Source organism: Ornithorhynchus anatinus, chromosome 1, assembly GCF_004115215.2.
Source record: "Ornithorhynchus anatinus isolate Pmale09 chromosome 1, mOrnAna1.pri.v4, whole genome shotgun sequence".
NCBI lineage: Eukaryota > Metazoa > Chordata > Mammalia > Monotremata > Ornithorhynchidae > Ornithorhynchus > Ornithorhynchus anatinus.
In genome coordinates, this window is record NC_041728.1 from 166739826 (window position 1) to 166760534 (window position 20709).

At 45.2% G+C, this 20709-nt stretch overlaps 1 protein-coding gene and 1 non-coding gene across 2 annotated transcripts in view; one reads left to right on the plus strand and one right to left on the minus strand.

Annotated features, from left to right (window-relative positions):
* The window catches only part of EPHB1 (EPH receptor B1), a 652092-nt gene that overhangs the window by 133708 nt on the left and 497675 nt on the right, over window positions 1–20709 (plus strand). The gene's annotated exons all lie outside the window — the stretch shown is intronic.
* On the minus strand, window positions 18101–18238 carry LOC114817619. Its single transcript, XR_003765485.1, has one exon. It is a non-coding gene; the product is annotated as a small nucleolar RNA SNORA7 (small nucleolar RNA).

The following is a 20709-nucleotide window of genomic DNA, read 5'->3' on the forward strand; positions in this document are numbered from 1 at the left end:
AGTTCTCGTCCTGGGAGTCAAATCCTGGCTCCACCACTTGTCTGCTCTATGACTTTGGGGGAGTCACTTAACTCCTCTGTGCCTCAGTAACCTCATCTGTAAAATGGGGGTTAAGACTATGATCACCTTGTGGAACATGGACTATGTTCAACCCGATTAGGTTGTAACTATCCCATGCTTAGTACAGTGCTGGGCACAAAGTAAGCCCTTAAATGCCATTAAAATCATCTTGGTGCTCAGAGTGGCAAGATTGCCATCCCACCTTCTATCCTCCACTACTGGACTTCGGTCTTTAATCACGGTGGTATTTGTTAAGCGCTTACTTATGTGCAAAGCACTGTTCTCTTAGATATTCACCCACTCACCTACTCACCCCACCCCCTGTAGTGCTGATACATCCTTAAACTCAATTGCTTCCCCTTGTCTTGTCTTGTGCCGCCGAGTCATCTCCGACCCATAGCGGCGCAATGAACAGATCTCTTCCAGAGCGCCCCATGTCCCTCTGCATTTGTTCTAGTAGTGGATCCAGAAAGCTTTCTTGGTAAAAATCCAAAAGGGGTTTTCCATTGCCTCCTTCCACGCAGTAAATTCGAGTCTTTGCCCTTCGACTCTCTCCCATGCCGCTGCTGCCCAGCACAGGGGAGTTTTGACTTGTAGCAGATTACCTGCCACTTGCTAGCCACTGCCCAAGCTAGGAATGGAATGGATAAGCTTCTGCTTGACTCTCCCCTCCCATAGTCAAGACTGGTAGAGGACTGGAAATGCTCCGGGTGTGACCCTGAGGGGGGAAATTGCTTCCCCTACCTGTAATTTATTACCGGTACTCCTCCACTTGAGTTTAAGTTCTTTGGGGGCAGCAGTCATTTCTGTTAAGGTCTCCCAGTACTCAGTATAGCACTAGGCTCAGAGTAAGTGCTCAGTAAATACTACTGATTGATTAATAGGGTCCTGAATTTCGCAATTTTCAAAGGGCAGGAGTCAAAGTATCCCCAAAGCACTTATATACAAATCCTTACTTTCTGCCATTTCATCTCCCTGTAATTTATTTTCACATCTATCTCCCCAGCCGGACTGTCAGATCCTTGAGGGTAGGGATCGAGTCTACCAACTCTATTGCATTATACTCTTCCAAGCATTCAGTACTGTGGTCCACACACTGTGATCACTCAATACATAACACTGATAGATTTCAAGGAAAATAATCCAGGTGGCTTCACATCTCCAGCTCTTCTGCTCATTTTGGCAATAAAGCCTAAATAAAAGCTTGAGGTACATCAATAATTATAAAAGAAGCAAAGCAGATCAAAAGATAAACGACCACTACACACCAGGCAGCACTCTTACTTTTTTAATCATCGGGGTCTCTTCGCGAACAAGGTTGAGTCGTCAGACAGCGGAAGGAAATCAAAGATGAGCCTACTGTGGTGTAGTCTGGCTGTGACCATTGTAATTACCAATCAACGTCAACAACACAAATGAAAGTAAAAGCGCACAGAGGGTTAATAAAGCTTTATTACAAAAACCAATCAAAGAATTCATGCGATGGAATGATAATGGGGAGGTATCCAACAATATTCTTTGGGAGGCAGCCAAAGCTATAATCAGAGGCAAGCTAATTCAGAACTAATTTCTAGGGGGGAAAAAATAAGAATGGAAAAAAATTAGTCAATTAGAAAACAAAATAGAAACACTAGAGAAATTGCATAAACATAAATTAGATCCAAAAATACTAACGCAATTAATCACAGCCAGGGGTGAATCAAACCTCATCCTATCAGGGTGAACTGAATATTTCATAAAGTATACAAACAAAGGGGGGAATCTACTACAGAAGCTGATAATGAAAAAAAAGGTGCCTGTCAGAAATTAACCAAAATACAAATGAGAAATTATATGCCCACCAACCACAGAGAATGAGAAATGGACTCAAGGAAGATACAACGAGTGCTGGTGATATTCTTCTGAGCCCAAATCTGCTTCCACTGAAATTACAGTCATAACTTTAAAAAAAAAAAATCTTTGCTTTTCCTCTCTCAGGGACAGAATGATTCATTACAAAAATGAAGCTGAACAGAGAGGAAATAATTAAAGCCATAAAAAAAAATCCCAATAATGAAGCTCCAGAGTCCAGATGTCTAGAGCACAGAGAATTTCTATGGAGGGTGGACTTCTCTAGGCATTCCTTTCTAGAGCCTTTGCTGAATCCCCAAGATGGGTCCACTGTAAAGTGGGAATGATATTTCCTCCCTGGTCCTGCAAGAAGCCTGGAGGAGCAATAGAGTCCACACACGCCTGTCTTCAGTTAGCTTCACATCCAAACCTTCATGTTTTAAAAACCCTCCAGAGAAGGAAATTCCACAGCCTCCCTTGGCAGTGAATTCCAGTGATTAACAACTAGCCTCTTGGCAATAAAATCAAGACCACACGTCAAAAGAGAGAGCGGTACACCATTTCATCTCCCTACGAAACAGATTTAATAATTCTAAATCCAATCCCAGAAAGGATGGCAAGGGACTGCTCTGGATCAATCAGACACATGCTAAATGTTTTCTGCTGACTCTGCTCAAAAGTTGGCTCTTATCTTCTTTTATTATCGGTGACCTAGGAAGCCTCTGAGGGACCCCAAGAGATTGTACTGGATCAGTGGAAAGTGGAATACTGATGTTCACATCCAGGCATCATTCAATCCATCAATCAATAATATTTACTGAGCTCTTGCTTTGTTCAGAGCATTGTACTAAGCACTTGAGAGAATACTAAACATATAGTAGACACGGAACCTTCCCCTGAAGAGTTTACGATCTAGTGGGGGAGACAGTCATTAAAAGCGGGAAGTAACAGAGCCTAAAAAGTGTGCATAAATATGACGAGGGTAGTCTGTAAGCTTTTTGTGATCAGGGAATGTGTCTGTTTATAGATTGTACTCTCCCAAGAACTTAGTACAGTGCTTTGCACTCAGTAAGTACTCAATATGATTGAATGAGTGAATGAACGTGTCCCCAAACTCTGTTATATTGTACTCAGCCAAGTGCTTAGTACAGTGCTCTGCACACAGTATTAAGTGCTGAATAAATGTGATCGATAAATTGACTGTTAGTGCCCAGAGGAGTAGAGTAGAGAGGATTGACTTTTGTTTGCTGGAAAATTCAGACTAGAGACAAATTGTAATGATAATGCTAATAATAATAGTGATTCTGGTACTTGGGCTTACTATTTGCTTATTATGAACTCCCTTTGGCCTGAATACCTTCTCCCTCCTCCTATAGGCCACCATCATCCTCCCCTCCTTCGTAGCCTTGTTATAATAATAATAATAATAATGGTATCTGTTGAGTGCTTACTACATTCCGAGCACTGTTCTAAGAGCTGCGGTAGATTCAGAGTAATCAGGTTGTCCCCACATTGGGGCTCAAGGTCTTAATCTCCATTTAAAGAGGAGGTAACTGAGGTACAGAGAAGTCAAGTGACTTGCCCAAGGTCACACAGCAGACAAGTGGCACAGCCGGGATTAGAACCCACAACCTCTGACTCCCAAACCCGGGCTCTTGCCACTAGTGCCTGCTGTTTCCAGATGGTAAGGTCACATCTCCTCCAAGAGGCCTTCCCCAATTAAACCCTCTTTTCCCCAACTTGCTCTCCCTTTTGCATCATCTTTGCATTTGGATTTATACCCTTTGGGCACTAGATAGAAACCCCACCCTCAGTCCCAGGGCTCTTATGTTCATATCTATAAATTATTTATTTCTATTAATGTCTGACTCCTCTTCTAGACTGTAAGTTTGCAGTGGACAGATAACTTGTCTCCCAACTCTGTTGTATTATATTCTCCCGAGTGCTTCATACAGTGTTCTGCTCACCTAGGTGCTCAGCATATCCCACTGATTAATCAGTTATGTACTAAGCACTGTACTAAGCGCTGGGGTAATAAGATAAGTTGGATACCATCAAAGTGGGAAGGAGAACTGGTATTCAATCTTCGTTGTTCAGTTGCAGTTGCGGAATCTGCGGCACCAAGAATTTAAGTGACTTGCTCAAGGTCATACAGCAGACAAGTGACAGAACTAGAATTTGAACCCAGGTTCTCTGTCTCCCAGGCCCATGCTCTTTCTACTAAGCCACGTGACTTCTGGATCGTGAAGTTTCTCTAGTTTCATTAAGAAGCAGCATTGCACAGTGGGTAGAGCATGTGCCTGGGAGTCGGAAGGTCATGGGTTCTAATCTTGGCTGTACCGCTTGCCTACTGTGTGACCTTGGGTAAATCACTTCAGTTCTCTGGGCTTCAGTGGCCTCATCTGAAAATGGGGATGGAGACTGTGATCCCCTTTGGGACAGGGACTGTATCCAACCCAATTTGCTTGCATTCATCCCAGCGCTTAGTACAGTGCCTGGAACATAGAAATCACTAAAAAAATGCCATAGTTAAGTCAAAAGGATCCATTTATATTTGGCTACTATAAAGTTAATAATGTTGGTATTTGTTAAGCGCTTACTATGTGCCGAGCACTGTTCTAAGCGCTGGGGTAGATACAGGGTCATCAGGTTGTCCCACGTGAGGCTCACAGTTAATCCCCATTTTACAGATGAGGTAACTGAGGCACAGAGAAGTGAAGTGACTTGCCCACAGTCACACAGCTGACAAGTGGCAGAGCCGGGATTCAAACTCATGACCTCTGACTCCCAAGCCCGGGCTCTTTCCACTGAGCCACGCTGCTCAACCATCACCCCCTGGGGTAGCCTGTGTCTTTGTCCATTTGCAGTGAAAGTTCATTGCTTTAAGACCTTAAAGATATTCTGTCTACTCCAACACCACTCGGAGGAGCTCAGGGGGTGCATTTCATTAATATGTGATGTGTTCCTGGCTAGAAAGCAAGATTTTTTAAATTAGGCTGGGGTCAAAGACTCAGCACCATGATATATAAAGTGCAGATCTTGTATCATAAGACTGAAGTGAAAGACTATAAAGCAACACAAACGTATATAAGAAGACAGAATTCTGAAATGGTTTTTAAATAACAATAATTATCATGATGGTATTTAAGAGCTTACTATGCGACAGGCACTGTATGACAGGTGCTGATCATTGTACCTTGCTTGGAAAAATAGTCAGTCGGTCGTACTGTCTCTATCTGTTGCCGACTTGTTCATTCCAAGCGCTTAGTACAGTGCTCTGCACATAGTAAGCGCTCAATAAATACTATTGAATGAATGAATGAATGAGTATTTATTGAGCATTTACTCATTGCGGAGCACTGTACTAAGTGCTTGGGAGAGTACATGCAACAATAAACAGACACTTGCCCTGCCCACAGTGAGTTTACGGTCTAGAGGGGGAGGCAGATAATACAAATCAATTGCAGATATGTACATATCTGTAAGGGTTCAATTCATTAGCGTTGACAGACACAATCCTTTTCCTCAGGAAGCTTGCAGTAGTGGATAGAGCACAGACCTGGGAGTCAGAAGGTAGTGGGTTCTAATCTGGCTCCACCACTTTGCTGCATGGCCTTTGGCAAGTCACTTCATTTCCCTGTGCCTCAGTGACCTCATCTGCAAAATGGGGATTAAGACTTTCCCTGTGCCTCAGTGACCTCATCTGCAAAATGGGGATTAAGACTGCGAGCCCCATGTGGGACATGGACTGTACCCAACCTGATTTGCTTGTATCCACCCCAGCTTTTAGCAGAGTGCCTGGCACATAGTAAGCACTTAACAAATTACCATAATTAGAGGTAGGGTTTTAATGAGATGTTCTTCCCCTTGATTCTATTTATTGCTATTGTTCTTGTCTGTCTGTCTCCCCCGATTAGACTGTAAGCCCGTCGGTGGGCAGGGACTGTATCTGTTGCCGATTTGTCCATTCCAAGCGCTTAGTACAGTGCTCTGCACATAGTAAGTGCTCAATAAATACTACTGAATGAAGGAATAGACTGTAAGATAATTGTGGGCAGGGAATGTGTCGGTGTATTGGTAAAGTGTGCTCACCCAAGAACTTAGTACAGTGCTTCGCACACAGTAAGCGTTCAACAAATACGAGTGAATGTATGAATCTCTTTACCCTCTGAAAGTGGCTAAATGATTTCTGCGAGTCCTTCCAAACAGTGTCTGAAATGACTCCCGCCAGCTTGACTGCTGTGGTGGCTCCTTCTTTCAATTTCAAGGTTCTAGTCTGAGCACCTTCTAGACTGGAAGCTCCTTGTGGGAAGTGAACATATCTACCAACACTGTGGTATTGTACTTTCCCAAGCCCTCAATAAGGTTCTGTGCACACAGCGAGCGCTCAATAAATACGACTGATTGATCAAACTCCCAAAAGGATTAGATGCGTTGTTTTTGTCAGGGTTGAGAAGGAAGAAGTGTTTCTCTAAGGCAGAGACCGACTGGCTATTTAAAGCGCTGTGGAAGTTGGCTGAGTCAGTGAAGATTTGCATATTAATGTAGCCGAATGATTGTTCTGGGGAAGTAACACAGAGGAAAAGGAAAGGGAGAAAGCTATGTCCATGTGGTGTCTTTTTTCACTGTATATTCAAGCAGACCTCTTGGGAAGGAAAGAGAGGGGGAAATGAGATTCAGTCATTAATTCAATCATATTTATTGAGCGCTTACTGTGTGCAGAGCACTGTACTAAGCGCTTGGGAAAGTATAATACAACAATGAACAGACATATTCCCTGTCCATATTAGGTCTATATATAATCCAGAGTGACCGGACCTACTTTCAGAGTCTTTTCATTCATTCAGTCGTATTTATTGAGCACTTACTTTGTACGGAACATTGTACTGAGCACTTGGAAAGTGCAATGCAGCAATAGAGACAGTCCCTGCCCACAATGGACTTATAGTCTAGAAGGGGGAAAACAGACATCAAAACAAGTAACAGGCATCAATGGCACCAGTATAAATAAGTAGAATTATAGGTAAATGCACATCAAAACAAGTAAACAGGCATTAATGTAAATAAATAGAATTATAGTAATGTACATATATACACAAGTGCTGTAGGGTGGGGAGGGAGTAAAGAGAGCAAGTTGGGGTGACACGGGGAAGGGAGGGGCAGCTGAGGAAAAGGGGAGCTTAGTCTAGAAGGCCTCTTGTAGGAGGTGAGCCTTCAAAAGAGCTTTGAAGCGGGGAAGTGTGATTGGTGGATTTGAGGAGGGAAGGCATTCTGGGCCAAAGGTAGGACGTGGGCCAGGAGTAGATGGCAGGACAGGTGAGAACGAGGCACAGGGAGAAGGTTAGCTGCACCGGAGTGGAGGCCGGGATGGGATGGAGAAGGAGAGAAGGGAGGTGAAGTAGGAGGGGGCACGGTGATAGAGAACTTTGAAGCCGATGGCGAGGAGGTTTTTCTTGATACAGAGGTTGATAGGCAACCCCTGGAGATTTTTGAGGAGGGCGGGTGATATGCCCAGAACGTTTCTTTAGAAGGATAATTCAGGCAGCAGAGTGAAGTATGGACTGGAATGGGGAGAGACAGGAGGCTGGGAGGTCAGAAAGGAAACATGCAGTAATCCAGTCGGGATAGGATGAGTTATTGTACTAATGATTGTACTAACGTGGTAGTGGTTTGGATGGAGAGGAAAGGGTGGATCTTAGCGATGTTGTGAAGGAGAGGCCGACAGGATTTGGTGACAGATTGGATATGCGGGGTGAATGAGAGAATGGGGTCAAGGATGACACCAGGGTCGCCGGCTTGTGAGATGGAAAGGATGGAGGTGCCGTCCACAGCGTCAGGAAAGTCAGAGAGCAGACAGGGTTTGGGAGGAAAGATAAGGAGCTCTGTTTTGGACATGTTGAGTTTTAGGTGGTGGGGGGGCATCAGAGATATCCTGAAGTCAGGAGGAGATATTAGCCTGGAGGGAGGGAGAGAGAACAGAGGAGGAAATATAGATTAGGGTATCATCTGCGTAGAGATGATCATTGAAACCGTGGGAGTGAATGAGTTCACCAAGGGAGTGAGTGTAGATGGAGAATAGAAGGGGACCAAGAACTGAGCCTTGAGGAACCCCTTCAGTTAGAGGATGGGAGGGAGAGGAGAAGCCCGCAAAGGAGACTGCCATTGAATGGCCAGAGAAATAAGAGGAGCTCCCAGCTGTGAATGGTATCACTCTCCCCAGCTAGACTATAAGTTCCTTGAGGGCAGGATCATGTCTACCATCTCTTTTGTATTATACTCTCCCAGGAACTTAGTATAGTGCTCTGCATATATTAAGTGCTCAATAAATACCATTGATGGATGGATTGATTAGAAGGGTGTAACTGCTCATATGCCTTAATAATCATATGGTATTTGTTAAGCACACAGTGAGTGCACTAAGTGCACTGCACTAATTCATTCATTCATTCATTCAATAGTATTTATTGAGCGCTTACTATGTGTGGAGCACTGTACTAAGCACTTGGAATGAACAAGTCGGCAACAGATAGAGACAGTCCCTGCCGTTTGACGGGCTTACGGTCTAATCGGGGGAGACGGACAGACGAGAACGATGGCAAAAAATAGAGTCGAGGGGAAGAACATCTCTTAAAAACAATGGCAACTAAATAGAATCGAGGCGATGTACATTTCATTAACAAAATAAATAGGGTGATGAAAATATATACAGTTGAGCAGATGAGTACGGTGCTGAGGGGATGGGAAGGGAGAGGGGGAGGAGCAGAGGGAGACGGGGGGAAAAGAGGGTTAAGCTGCGGAGAGGTGAAGGGGGGGTGGTAGAGGGAGTAGAGGGAAAAGGGGAGCTCAGTCTGGGAAGGCCTCTCGGAGGAGATGTTTCAAGTAGGGTTTTGAAGAGGGGAAGAGAATCAGTTTGGCGGAGGTGAGGAGGGAGGGCGTTCTGGGACCGCGGGAGGACGTGGCCCGGGGGTCGACGGCGGGATGGGCGAGACCAAGGGAAGGTGAGGAGGTGGGCGGCGGAGGAGCGGAGCGTGCGGGGTGGACGGTAGAAAGAGAAGGGAGGAGAGGTAGGAAGGGGCAAGGTGACGTAGAGCCTCGAAGCCTAGAGTGAGGAGTTTTTGTTTGGAGCGGAGGTTGATAGGCAACCACTGGAGTTGTTTAAGAAGGGGAGTGACATGCCCAGATCGTTTCTGCGGGAAGATGAGCCGGGCAGCGGAGTGAAGAATAGACCGGAGCGGGGCGAGAGAGGAGGAAGGGAGATCAGAGAGAAGGCTGACAAAGTAGTCTAGCCGGGATATAACGAGAGCCCGTAGCAGTAAGGTAGCCGTTCGGGTGGAGAGGAAAGGGCGGATCTTGGTGATGTCGTAGAGGTGAAACCAGCAGGTCTCGGTGACGGATAGGATGCGTGAGGTGAACAAGAGAGACGAGTCAAGGATGACACCGAGATCGCGGGCCCGAGAGACGGGAAGGATGGTCGTGCCATCCAAGGTGATAGGGAAGTCTGGGAGAGGACCGGGCTTGGGAGGGAAGATGAGGAGCTCAGTCTCGCTCATGTCGAGTTTTAGGTGGCGGGCCGACATCCAGGCGGAGACGTCCCGGAGGCGGGAGGAGATGCGAGCCTGAAGGAGGGGGAGAGGACAAGGGCGGAGATGTAGATCTGCGTGTCATCTGCATAGAGATGATAGTCAAAGCCGTGAGAGCGAATGAGTTCACCGAGGGAGTGAGTGTAAATGGAGAACAGAAGAGGGCCGAGAACTGACCCTTGAGGAACTCCAACAGTTTAAAGGATGGGAGGGGGAGGAGGTGCCCGCAAAGGAGACCGAGAATGACCGGCCAGAGAGATGAGAGGAGAACCGGGAGAGGACAGAGTCCGTGAAGCCGAGGTGAGATAAGGTATGGAGGAGGAGGGGATGGTCGACGGTGTCAAAGGCAGCAGAGAGGTCAAGGAGGATTAGAATGGAGTAGGAGCCCTTGGATTTGGCAAGAAGGAGGTCACGGGTGACCTTAGAGAGAGCAGTCTCGGTAGAGCGGAGGGGACGGAAGCCAGATCGGAGGGGGTCCGGGAGAGAATGGGAGTTAAGGAATTCTAAGCGGAGATTGTAGACGACTCGTTCTAGGATTTTGGAAAGGAGGGGTAGTAGGGAGATAGGGCGATAACTGGAGGGGGAAGTGGGGTCGAGAGCGGGTTTTTTTAGGATGGGGGAGACGTGGGCATGTTTGAAGGCAGCGGGGAAGGAGCCATTGGAGATTGAGTGGTTAAAGATAGAAGTTAAGGAAGGGAGGAGAGCAGGGGCGATGTTTTTAATAAGGTGAGAGGGAATGGGGTCCGAGGCGCAGGTGGAGGGGGTGGCACTTGCGAGGAGAGAGGAGATCTCCTCTGAGGATACTGCAGGGAAGGATGGGAAAGTAGGGGAGAGGGTCGGTGGCGGGGAGGGGAGAGGCGGAGGGGTGACTTTGGGGAGCTCAGACCTGAGTGTGTTGATTTTTGTGATGAAGTAGGTGGCCAGATCATTGGGGGTGAGAGATGGGGGAGGGGGAGGAACAGGGGGCCTAAGGAGAGAGTTAAAGGCCCTTTGTATATTTAAGATAATCAGATCCAACATGAGGTTCGCATTCTAAATGAGAGACATTGAATACACATTTGCCAGTGAGGGAACTGAGTCACAGAGAAGTTAAGCAATTAGGCCAAGGTCATACAGTAGGTAAGAGGTGGAACTAGGATTAGAACCCAGGTTCTCTGACTCTCAGGTTGATGCTCTTTCCACTGGGCCATGCTGCTTTCTTCTTGGAGCCTTCCGATCCAAACACTCATTCCCCCACCCCATGCACTGTCCTGCTCAAAGGAGAGCAAAGGGAGGTCAGAGAGGAAGGGGAGTTCTCAAGCATCTAAAACGTTGCAGCCAAGCAACTCTCCAGTACACTGAGGGAAGGGACTTCCTGCAGGATTAGCTAGGGTGCACAGGGACCTGTGCTTTCATTCATTCATTCAATCATATTTATTGAGCACTTACTGGGTGCAAAGAACTGTACTGAGCGCTTGGTAGAGTACCTTATAACAATAAACAAACACATTCCCTGCACACAATGAGCTTACAGTCTAGAGGAGGAGACGGATAATATGACTAAATAAGTGACTAAGTAGATGACTAATAATGTTAACTGTGCTAAGAGAACTCTGAAGCCAATGGTGAGGAGGTTTCGCTTGATACAGAGGTTGATAGGCACTGTACTATGCACTGGGGTGGATACAAGCAAATCGAGTTGGACATATTCCAGTCCTGCAAGGGGCTCTCGGACTTAATCCCCATTTTACAGATGAGGTAACTGAGTCACAGAGAAGTGAAGTGACTTGTCCAAGGCCACACAGCAGACAGCTAGGTACACACATGCCGTGGCGCTGGGAGGGGGGATGATTAAAGGGAGCCGGTCAGGGTGATGCAGAAGGAAGTAGGAGGAGAAGAAAGGAGTACTTAGTCACAAGAAAGGCTTTTTGGAGGAAATGCGCCTTCAAAAGGCTTTTGAAGATGTCCTGCTACCCCTGTACCTGTGTCCCGGAGCTATGGGCCATATCTGTCAATTCCGTCCCAGCAGAGTAGAGAGAGGGGCTGAAATCCAGCAAATACAAACAGCAAACAGCGGAGATGGCCACTAGAGACCATTCCAACTGAATCTCCCTACATTTTCCTCCCTGGCAGGCATTACCCAAATTGTCTCAACTGTCCACTGCACAAAGCCTGTATAAACACAGACTGTGGGAATTGAAAATTTAGAGTGAACTCAGCTTGTTGCAAAGATAGGTGGCATTTCATCATTAGTGACCAAAAGATCATAAATAAAATAATATCACAGGGAACGAGGGTCCAGACATCTATATGGTCTTAGTAGCTCATAAAAAAAATAAGAGCAGGGAAAGCTTAGAGCAAACAATGATCCAGCTAAGATTCCAGGGTGGGTCTTTGGAGCCAGCCTGACGATAATAATGATAATAACAATAATAATAATGATAGTAATGTTGTTATTTGTTAAGTGCTTACTATGTGCCAACCATTGTTCTAAGTGCTGGGGTAGATACAAGGTAATCAGGTTGTCCCTTGAGGGGCTTACAGTCTTAATTCCCATTTTACAGATGAGCTAATGGAGGCACAGAGAAGTGAAATGATCTGCCCAAGGTAACACAGCAGACAAGGGGCAGGATGGGATTAGAGCTCACGTCCTCTGACTTCCAAGCCCGGGTTCTTTCCACTAAGCCATGCTATGTCACCTTGAACTGGTGTTGGAAGAGGGAAGGACTCTTGGAGAAGACGTGACCTCAATAATGCTTTGGAGAGGGAGAGTTGGGAGAGCAGAAATAGAGCATTAAAGGGATAGGAGGTTTAGAAATTGCAGAGAGATTGAGAAGCCCCCCGCTTTTCTGTTTATCTCTACCGCTGACAGCGTTGATTTTTCTTCCCTTCATAGGCAGGAAAACCAAGCCGCGTGTCAGTTTTGAAAAGGAGGGAAGGTGTGAGGACTCTGAGCCCCTTCTAGACTGTGAGCTCACTGTGGGAAGGGAATGTGTCTACTAAGCCTGTTGAATGGTACTCTCTCAAGTACTTTAGAGAAGCAGCTTGGCTTAGTGGCAAGAACATGGGCTTGGTTCTAATCCCGGCTCGGCCACTTGTCTGCTGTGTGACTTGGGACAAGCCACTTAACTTTTCTGTCCCTCAGTTAGCTCATCTGGACAATGGGAATAAAGACCGTGAACCCCACATGAGACAACCTGGTTACCTTGTATCTACTCCAGCACTTAGAACAATGCTTGGCACATAGTAAGTGCTTGACAGATCCCATAATTATTATTATTATATTATTATCATTTCTTCATACAGTGCTCTGCACACAGTAAGAGGTCAACAAATGTGATTGATTGAGGGCAGAGGTGATGAATGGTGAATCTAAGCAGTGGAGTCAACCACCGAGATCATTCAGACCCCAGTCAGTCCGTCGGTCAGTGAGTAAGATTCATAGAGTATCTACTGAACGCAGAACCCTCTACTAAGCTCAGTGATAGGCAGGATCGTATAGTGGACACTGCACAGGTCTGGGATTCAGAAGATCATGGGCTCTAATCCTGGCTTAGCAGACACCACCTGTCTGCGATTGGACCTTAGGCAAGGTTCTTCACTTCTCTGGGCCTCAGTTCCCTCATCTGTAAAATGGGGATTGAGACTGTGAGCCCCACATGGGACAGGGACTTTGTCTAACCTGATTTACTTGCATCCGCCCCAGCACTTAGTACAGTACCTATTACATAGTAAGTGCTTAACAAATACCACAATCACAGAGTTGATGATTTTCTAGTGAATTTGTGCATGGATATAACCCATCTAGATCATGCAGGCCCCAATTAATAATAATAATAATACTTTTGGTATTTAAGTGCTGACTATGTGCAAGGCCCCGTACTAAGCGCTGGGGTAGATACAAGCAAATCTGGTTGGATACACTCCCTGTCCCATATGGGGCTCACATTCTCAATCCCCGTTTTACATATGAGATAACTGAGGCACAAAGAAGTAAAGTGACTTGCCTCAGGTCACACAGCAGGCAAGTACTATGAAGCAGCATGGCTTAGTGGAAAAAGCACAGGCTTGGGAGTCAGAGGTCATGGATTCTAATCCCAGATCTGCCACTTACCAGTTGGGCAAGTGTCTGTGTCTCAGTTCCCTCATCTGTAAAATGAGGATTAAGACTGTGAGCCCCACGTGGGACAACCTGGTGACCTTGTATCTACCCCAGTGCTTAGAACAGTGCTTGGCATATAGTAAGTGCTTAACGTCATAAAAAAAGTTGCAGAGCCAGGACTAGAACCCATAACCCTCTGACTCTCAGGCCTGTGCTCTGTCCATTACACCCGGCTGTTTCTCTAGTATTTCCTGACTGCCCACTACATCGTACATGACTCCCAGGCCCGTGTTCTATCTATAAGGCCAACTGTTTCAGGGGGCAGTGGAGTGGTGAGGAGTTGAGGGAGAAGTGCTAAACTTTATGTTTCCCCTCATTGGTTCTTCATTGGATTGTAAACTCCAAGTGGTCAGTGATCATCATTAAAGAAGCAGCGTGGCTCAGTGGAAAGAGCATGGGCTTGGGAGTCAGAGGACACTGGTTCTAATCCCAGCTCTGCCACTTGTCAGCTGTGGGACTTTGGGCAAACCACTTCACTTCTCTTTGCCTCAGTTACCTCATCTGTAAAATGGGGATTAAGACCATGAGCCCCATGTGGGACAACCTGATCTCCTTGTACCCCCCAGTGCTTAGAACAGTGTTTTACACATAGTAAGCGCTTAACTAATACCATCATTATTATTATTGTGTGTCTTACTGCTGTTATACTCTCCCCAGCACTAGCTACAGTACTGTACACTCAATAAATACCACTGATGATGATAATAGTGATGGACTATGGACTTGGGAGAAGCAGCATGGCTTAGTGGGTAGAACACAGGCCAGGGAGTCGGAAGGACCTGGGTTCTAATCCTGCTTGGCCGCATTAACCAAGTGTGACCTTAATCAAGTGGCTGTTACCTCATTTGGAAAATGGGGATTAAGAGTGTGAGCCCCATGTGAGTCAGGGACTGTGTCCAACCTGATTAATTTCTATCTACCCCAGCTCTTAGAACAGTGCTTGACACATAATAAGCACCTAACAAGTATCATTTTTTTTTGGTGGGTAGAGTACAATGGAAGCCATAACCATGCAGTAGACCTTCAAAAGCTTACAATTTAACTGAGAGAAACCCCACTTTTCTTCGCTATTGGTTCATTTTCTTTTATCTGAGTAACCTGGATAACTGTGATAATTGTGCAGATCAGACCTGAGCAACCTGAACTATTTTTAATATTAAAGCTTTATTTTGATAGTAGAAGCCCAGATTCAAAGGGTTCTCAAGAAGTAACCTGGCCATTTTCTTGCTCCTAAATAGAAGTAGGTGTATGTTGACCATACGTGTATTGATTGCTTTCAAAGACCTCTGTAAGCTTTTTACACATTTTACAGGCTGCCTGATAATGTGTTCAGAATTTTATCTCCTTTTAGTTAGTCAAGAGGTTCCTTTTGTCCAACTGCGATTTAGACTCATCTTTTCTTTGTAGGTTCTTGGCGAACATAGAAAACCAAGGTTTACTGTCCTACTCATAGACACTACTTATATAGTTGAGGACAATTAATAATAGTAAAGGTATGTGTTAAGTATTTAACTATATGCCAGGCACAGTACTAAGCACTGGGGTGGATACAAGCAAATTGGGTTGGACACAATCCCTGTCCCATGTGGGACTCACAGTCTCAATCCCCATTTTACACACGAGGCCAAGAGAAATGAAGTGACTTGCCCAAGGCCACGCAACAAACAAGTGGCAGAGCTGGGATTAGAACCCATGACCTTCTGACTCCCAGGCCTGTACGTAAGTGACTATATCTTCTAAACTATCTCTTCCTTTTTGAAACTGGAATCAACCTTTGGGTAGAAAGTGGGAGAAGGAAGCAATCATCTAGATAATCCAGGACAAAAAAAGTACCACTTTGGTCTGAATTATTTGGATAAGTGACCCAAAAGCCTTGAATTGCCCAGATAATTGTCTCCATTTTTGTCTTCACTTGGCTCTCAGCTAACCAAAGAGCAGAGAAAGTCATGAGAAGGAACACTGACAAGGAAAGGGGGAAGGGTGAACCCAGAACCAGTTAGGAGGAATAAATCATAAAATTTGCATGCCCTGTGGAGCTGGAGATGGGAGATTGAATAGTAAGGGCAGACAGGAAATGCATGAAGATATCTTAAAGGCAAGAGCTGTGCATAAAATTGACTTCTCGGGGTGTTTAATAGGTGGTTTAACAGAAACTTGGAACTTTTTAAATATGAAATTGCCAAGAAGATGGGGATGAATGAGCTTGGAATGTTAATTGAAGGAGGCATTTTTCATCACTATTAATCACTTTTATCATCATCAGTGGTATTTACTGAGTGTTCAGTACTGTAGTAAGTGCTTGGGGAGAGTACAACAGCAGTAAGACACATGATCATTGACCACTTAGAGTTTACAATCCAATGAAGAATAAATGAGGGGAAATATAAAGTTAAGCATTTCTCCATCACCTCCTCACCACTCTACTGCCCCCTGAAACAGTTAGCCTTATAGAAAGAACGTGGGCTTGGGAGTCAGAAGGCCTGGGTTCTAATCCTGTTTTTGCCATTTGCCTGCTGTGTGACCTTGAGCAAGTCACTTTACTTCTCTGGGCCTCGGTTTCCTCATCTGAAAAATGGAGATTAAATAACTGTTTTCCCTCCTGTTTTCATTGTGAGCCTGCTGTGGGACAAGGACTTAGACTGACATGATTATCTTGTATCAGTCAATAAATGCTATTTACTGAGCTCTTATTGTGTGTGGAGCATTGTATGAAATGCCTGGGAGAGTAAAAGACGGTAGATCTGTAGACACAATCCCTGCCCACAAGGAAATTAAAGTGTAGAATGGGAGATAGACAAACTAAATTACAGAACAGGGAAATGTCAGATTATACATAAATGTGGGGCTGAGGGTGGGGGAGAGCTATCAAGTATTTAAGGGTATCTGCCCCAGTGCTTGGCACATAGGAAGCACTTAATAAATACTATTATTATTGTTATTATTATCATTATTACTTCTGCTGCCTCCCTATTATTTCTTGAGAAGATCTCTCATTCATTTATTCATTTGTTCAGTTGCATTTATTGAGCACTTACTGTGTGCAAAGCACTGTACTGCACTTTACTCCACCACCTGTCTACTGTGTGACCTCAGGCAAGTCACTTTACTTCTCTGTGCCTCAGTCACTTCATCTGTAAAATGACTATTAAGACTGTGAGCCCCACGTGGGACAACCTGATTACCCTGTATCTATCCCAGTGCTAAAAACAGTGCTTGGCACATAGTAAGTGGTTGACGAATACCATCATAGTTATTATTATTACCTACTCTCTAAAGCCTCCTCTCAACCTGTGCTTCTGTCCTTCTCTCGACTCCTCAGAGCAATTACCCCCACTTTCCTCCTCTCCCTCACTGCTAACTGCAACCTCTCACTCTGTTGGCTCCTTCCCACCTGCCTCCAAATGAGTCCAAGCCTTCCCCTCCTTCATCCCCTCCAAGCTCTTTCCCCATCTGCTCCTCTCCCCCTATTCGTGATCCACTGCATTCAGGCTTTTGACCCTTCTACTCTACTGAAACTAAATTCTCTGCAGTCATCAATGACCTCCTTAGAGCCAAATCCAATAAACCCCCCTCTGTCTTCATTCCCCTGGATCTCGCTGCTGCCTTTGACCATACGAACTACTAGCTTCCCCTTAAAATCTGCTCATCTTACTTTCTAACCATAGCTTGTTCTCAATTTTCCTGCCCCTGTCCCCTCACCCACTCTGTTCTCCCAACTTGGAAGCTACTGCCCTCCCCAAATCCAAACGCCCACAACTCTTCTCACCTCTTCCTCCGTGGAATGTTAAGTATACTTGTGGAAGCGGCATGGTGTAGTGAATAGAGCACAGGTCTGGGAGTCAGGCCTGGGAGTCAGAAGGTCGCGGGTTCTAATCCCAGCTCCACCTAATCCCAGCTCTGCCAGTGGTCTGCTGTCTGACTTTAGGCAGGTCACTTCATTTCTCTGTGCCTCAGTTATCTCATCCGTAAAATGCTGGTTGAGATGGTGAAGCCCCACGTGAGACAGAAACTGTGTTAACCGGCTTTGCTTATATTCACTCCAGTACTTAATACAGAGCCTGGCACATGGTAAGGGCTTAACAAATACCATAATTATTAAGCGCTTAGTACTGTGCTCTGCACACAGTAAGCGCTCAATAAATACGGTTGAATGAATGAATTTTTTTTCTAATAAATTGCCAGCAGCCCAAACAATAGAAACCCATCAGCCATCTCCAATGCTTATATATATATTTATAGCCATCCTCAGTCCTTAGAAAATATCTTGTCTTATGCCGTCAAGTCGCTTCCGACCCATAGCGACACCATGGACACATGTCTCCCGGAACGCCCCGCTCTCCATCTGCGATCGTTCTGGTAGTGGATCCATAGAGTTTTCTTGGTAAAAATCCAGAAGTGGTTTACCACTGCCGCCATTGGTGCAGCATACTTGAGTCTCCACCCTCGACTCTTTCCCATCCCGCTGCTGCCCCAGCATGAGTATGCTTTGACTTGTAGCAGATTGCCTTCCACTTGCTAGTCACTGGTCAAGCTAGGAATGGAATGGATATGCCTCTGCTTGACACTCCCTCCTGTAGCCGAGACTGGTAGAATACTGGAAACTCTCCGGGTGCGACCCTGCGAGGGGATTTACTCATATGCATCTATGTAAATGTATATCTCAGTTGCTCTGTAAGCAGTTTTATGTTCATCTCCCCGTAACCTAGTGGATACAGCACCCACCTGGGAGTCAAAAGGTCATGGGTTCTAAGCCCAGCTCCGCCACTTATATGCTGCGATCTTGGGCAAGTCACTTCATTTGTCCGGGCCTCACTTACTTCATCTTTAAAGTGGAGTACTCCATTTTACAACCTGATACATCCTGATTTGCTTGTATCTACCCCAGTGCTTAGCATAGTGGTTGGCACATAGTAAGTGCTTAACAAATACCACAGTTATTATTATTAGAGTGTAAGACCCTTATGGGTGTACAGTGGGTCAATTTGCTTGATTTGTATTTCTGTAGAACTTAGTACATTGCATTGCACTTAGTGGATGTTATTACTCCAACTGCTACTACTAAATCGCTCCCTAGGCTTTTGCTGCACATTCAAAAAAACCTTAGGAACCTAGGCTGAGTTTCGTATCTGTTTCCCCAAACAATTTGGAAAACACTAGCAATGGACCCGTCCAGCCTATGGAGCATTCAAAGAGAGGGAATACCTTAGGCAAGGTATTTTTCAACTCATGCATATAATAACATCATGGGCTGGATCGTGGACCGATGATTGCGATCAAATATTTGAGGGCAATGTTGACAAACCCCCAAAGAGGGTGGTAAGTTCAGGGAAGAAGTTCAGGGACACCATCAAGAGCATTTATTGAGCACCAACTGGGTGCTTGGGAAACGACAAGAGAGGTAAAAGATACCATTGCTGTCCTGTTGAGTGTGATAATAATAATAATAATAATAAATGTTGGTATTTGTTAAGCGCTTGCTATGTGCAGAACACTGTTCTAAGCGCTGGGGTAGATAGAGGGTAATCAGGTTGTCCCACGTGAGGCTCACAGTTAATCCCCATTTTACAGATGAGGTAATTGAGGCACAGAGAAGTTAAGTGATTTGCCCACAATCACACAGCTGACAAGTGGCAGAGCCGGGATTCGAACCCATGACCGCTAACTCCCAAGCCCGGGATCTTTCCACTGAGCCACGCTACTTCTCGAATGTATCATCTAATGGGGAGACTATTGGGCTCAAAGGGCCACATACATATTAAAAAATAGGAGAAGATGGAGGTGGTCACTCCCACCGTGCTTTGAACTGGGATCTCAGACTGAATCATCCTGGCTCTCTGACAATCCCCGACACTTTCTAACCAAGCAGCAAGGTTTAGTGACTAGAGCACAGGCCTGGGAGCTAGAAGGACCTGGGTTCTAATCCCGGCTCTGCCACTTAGCTGTTTGACTTTGGGCAAGTCACTTAATTTCTCTGTGCTTCAGTTACCTCACCTGTAAAATAGGGATTAAGACTTTCAGCCCCACCTGGGGCAACCTGATTACCTTGTATCTCCCCCAGTGCTTAGAACAGTGCTTGGCACATAGTAAGTGCCTAAAAAATGCCATCATTATTATCCCAACTCTTCCACATGTCTGCTGTGTGACCTTGGGCAAGTCTATTCACTTTTCTAGGCCCCAGTTACCTCATCTGTGAAATGGGGATAAAGACTGTGAGCCCCGTGTGGGACAGGGACTGTGTCCAACCTGATTAACATGTGTCCACCCTAGGTTTTAGGGTGCTTTCTATATAGCAAGCACTTCATTCATTCAGTCGTATTTATTGAACATTTTCTCTGTGCAGAGCACTGCACTAAGCGCTTGGGGGAGTACAATGATAATGATATAATAATCATGGTATTTGTTAAGTGCTTAATATGTGCCAAGCACTGTTCTAAACCCTGGGCTAGATACAAAGTAATCAGGTTGTCTCACTTGGGGCTCACAGTCTTAATCCCCATTTTATAGATAGGGAACTGAGGCCAGAGAAGTTAAGTGGCTTGCCCAAGGCCACACAGCAGACAAATGGAGGAGGCAGAATTAGAACCCACATCCTCTGACTCCCAAGCCTGGGTTCTTTCCATTAAGCCATGCTGCTTCTCTATATATAATCCAATAAAACAGTAAACGAGTACCATAATTATTATTACTAAGTTATTGGCCATTTTAAGTCTGTCCTATCCCAGTGCTCAACCCCACTGAGACGCCCTACCCCATTTTTGCCCCTACACGCAAAATGAAAAATGGCACCTCAAACTAATAGACATGAATGATAAGGACCAAAGTAAGAAACTTAAAACACACACAAAGAATACACAGATATATTCATGAGGGCTAAGGAAGCTAATGATGTGGACAGGAAGCAGGAAAAGATCGTGGAAGGGCATAGAGACATCAGAGTTTTTAAGCAGTCGGATCAAGAGACAGCAAAATAGCCTTCAAATTGGTTTAAAAATAGGAAGGGTAAGTCCAAAAAAAAAGAGAAAAGGTCTGAATGATCTATATTCATTTTTTTTTTTGGTGAATGGTGGAACTTTAAAGGAATGCCTGAATAATTCATGA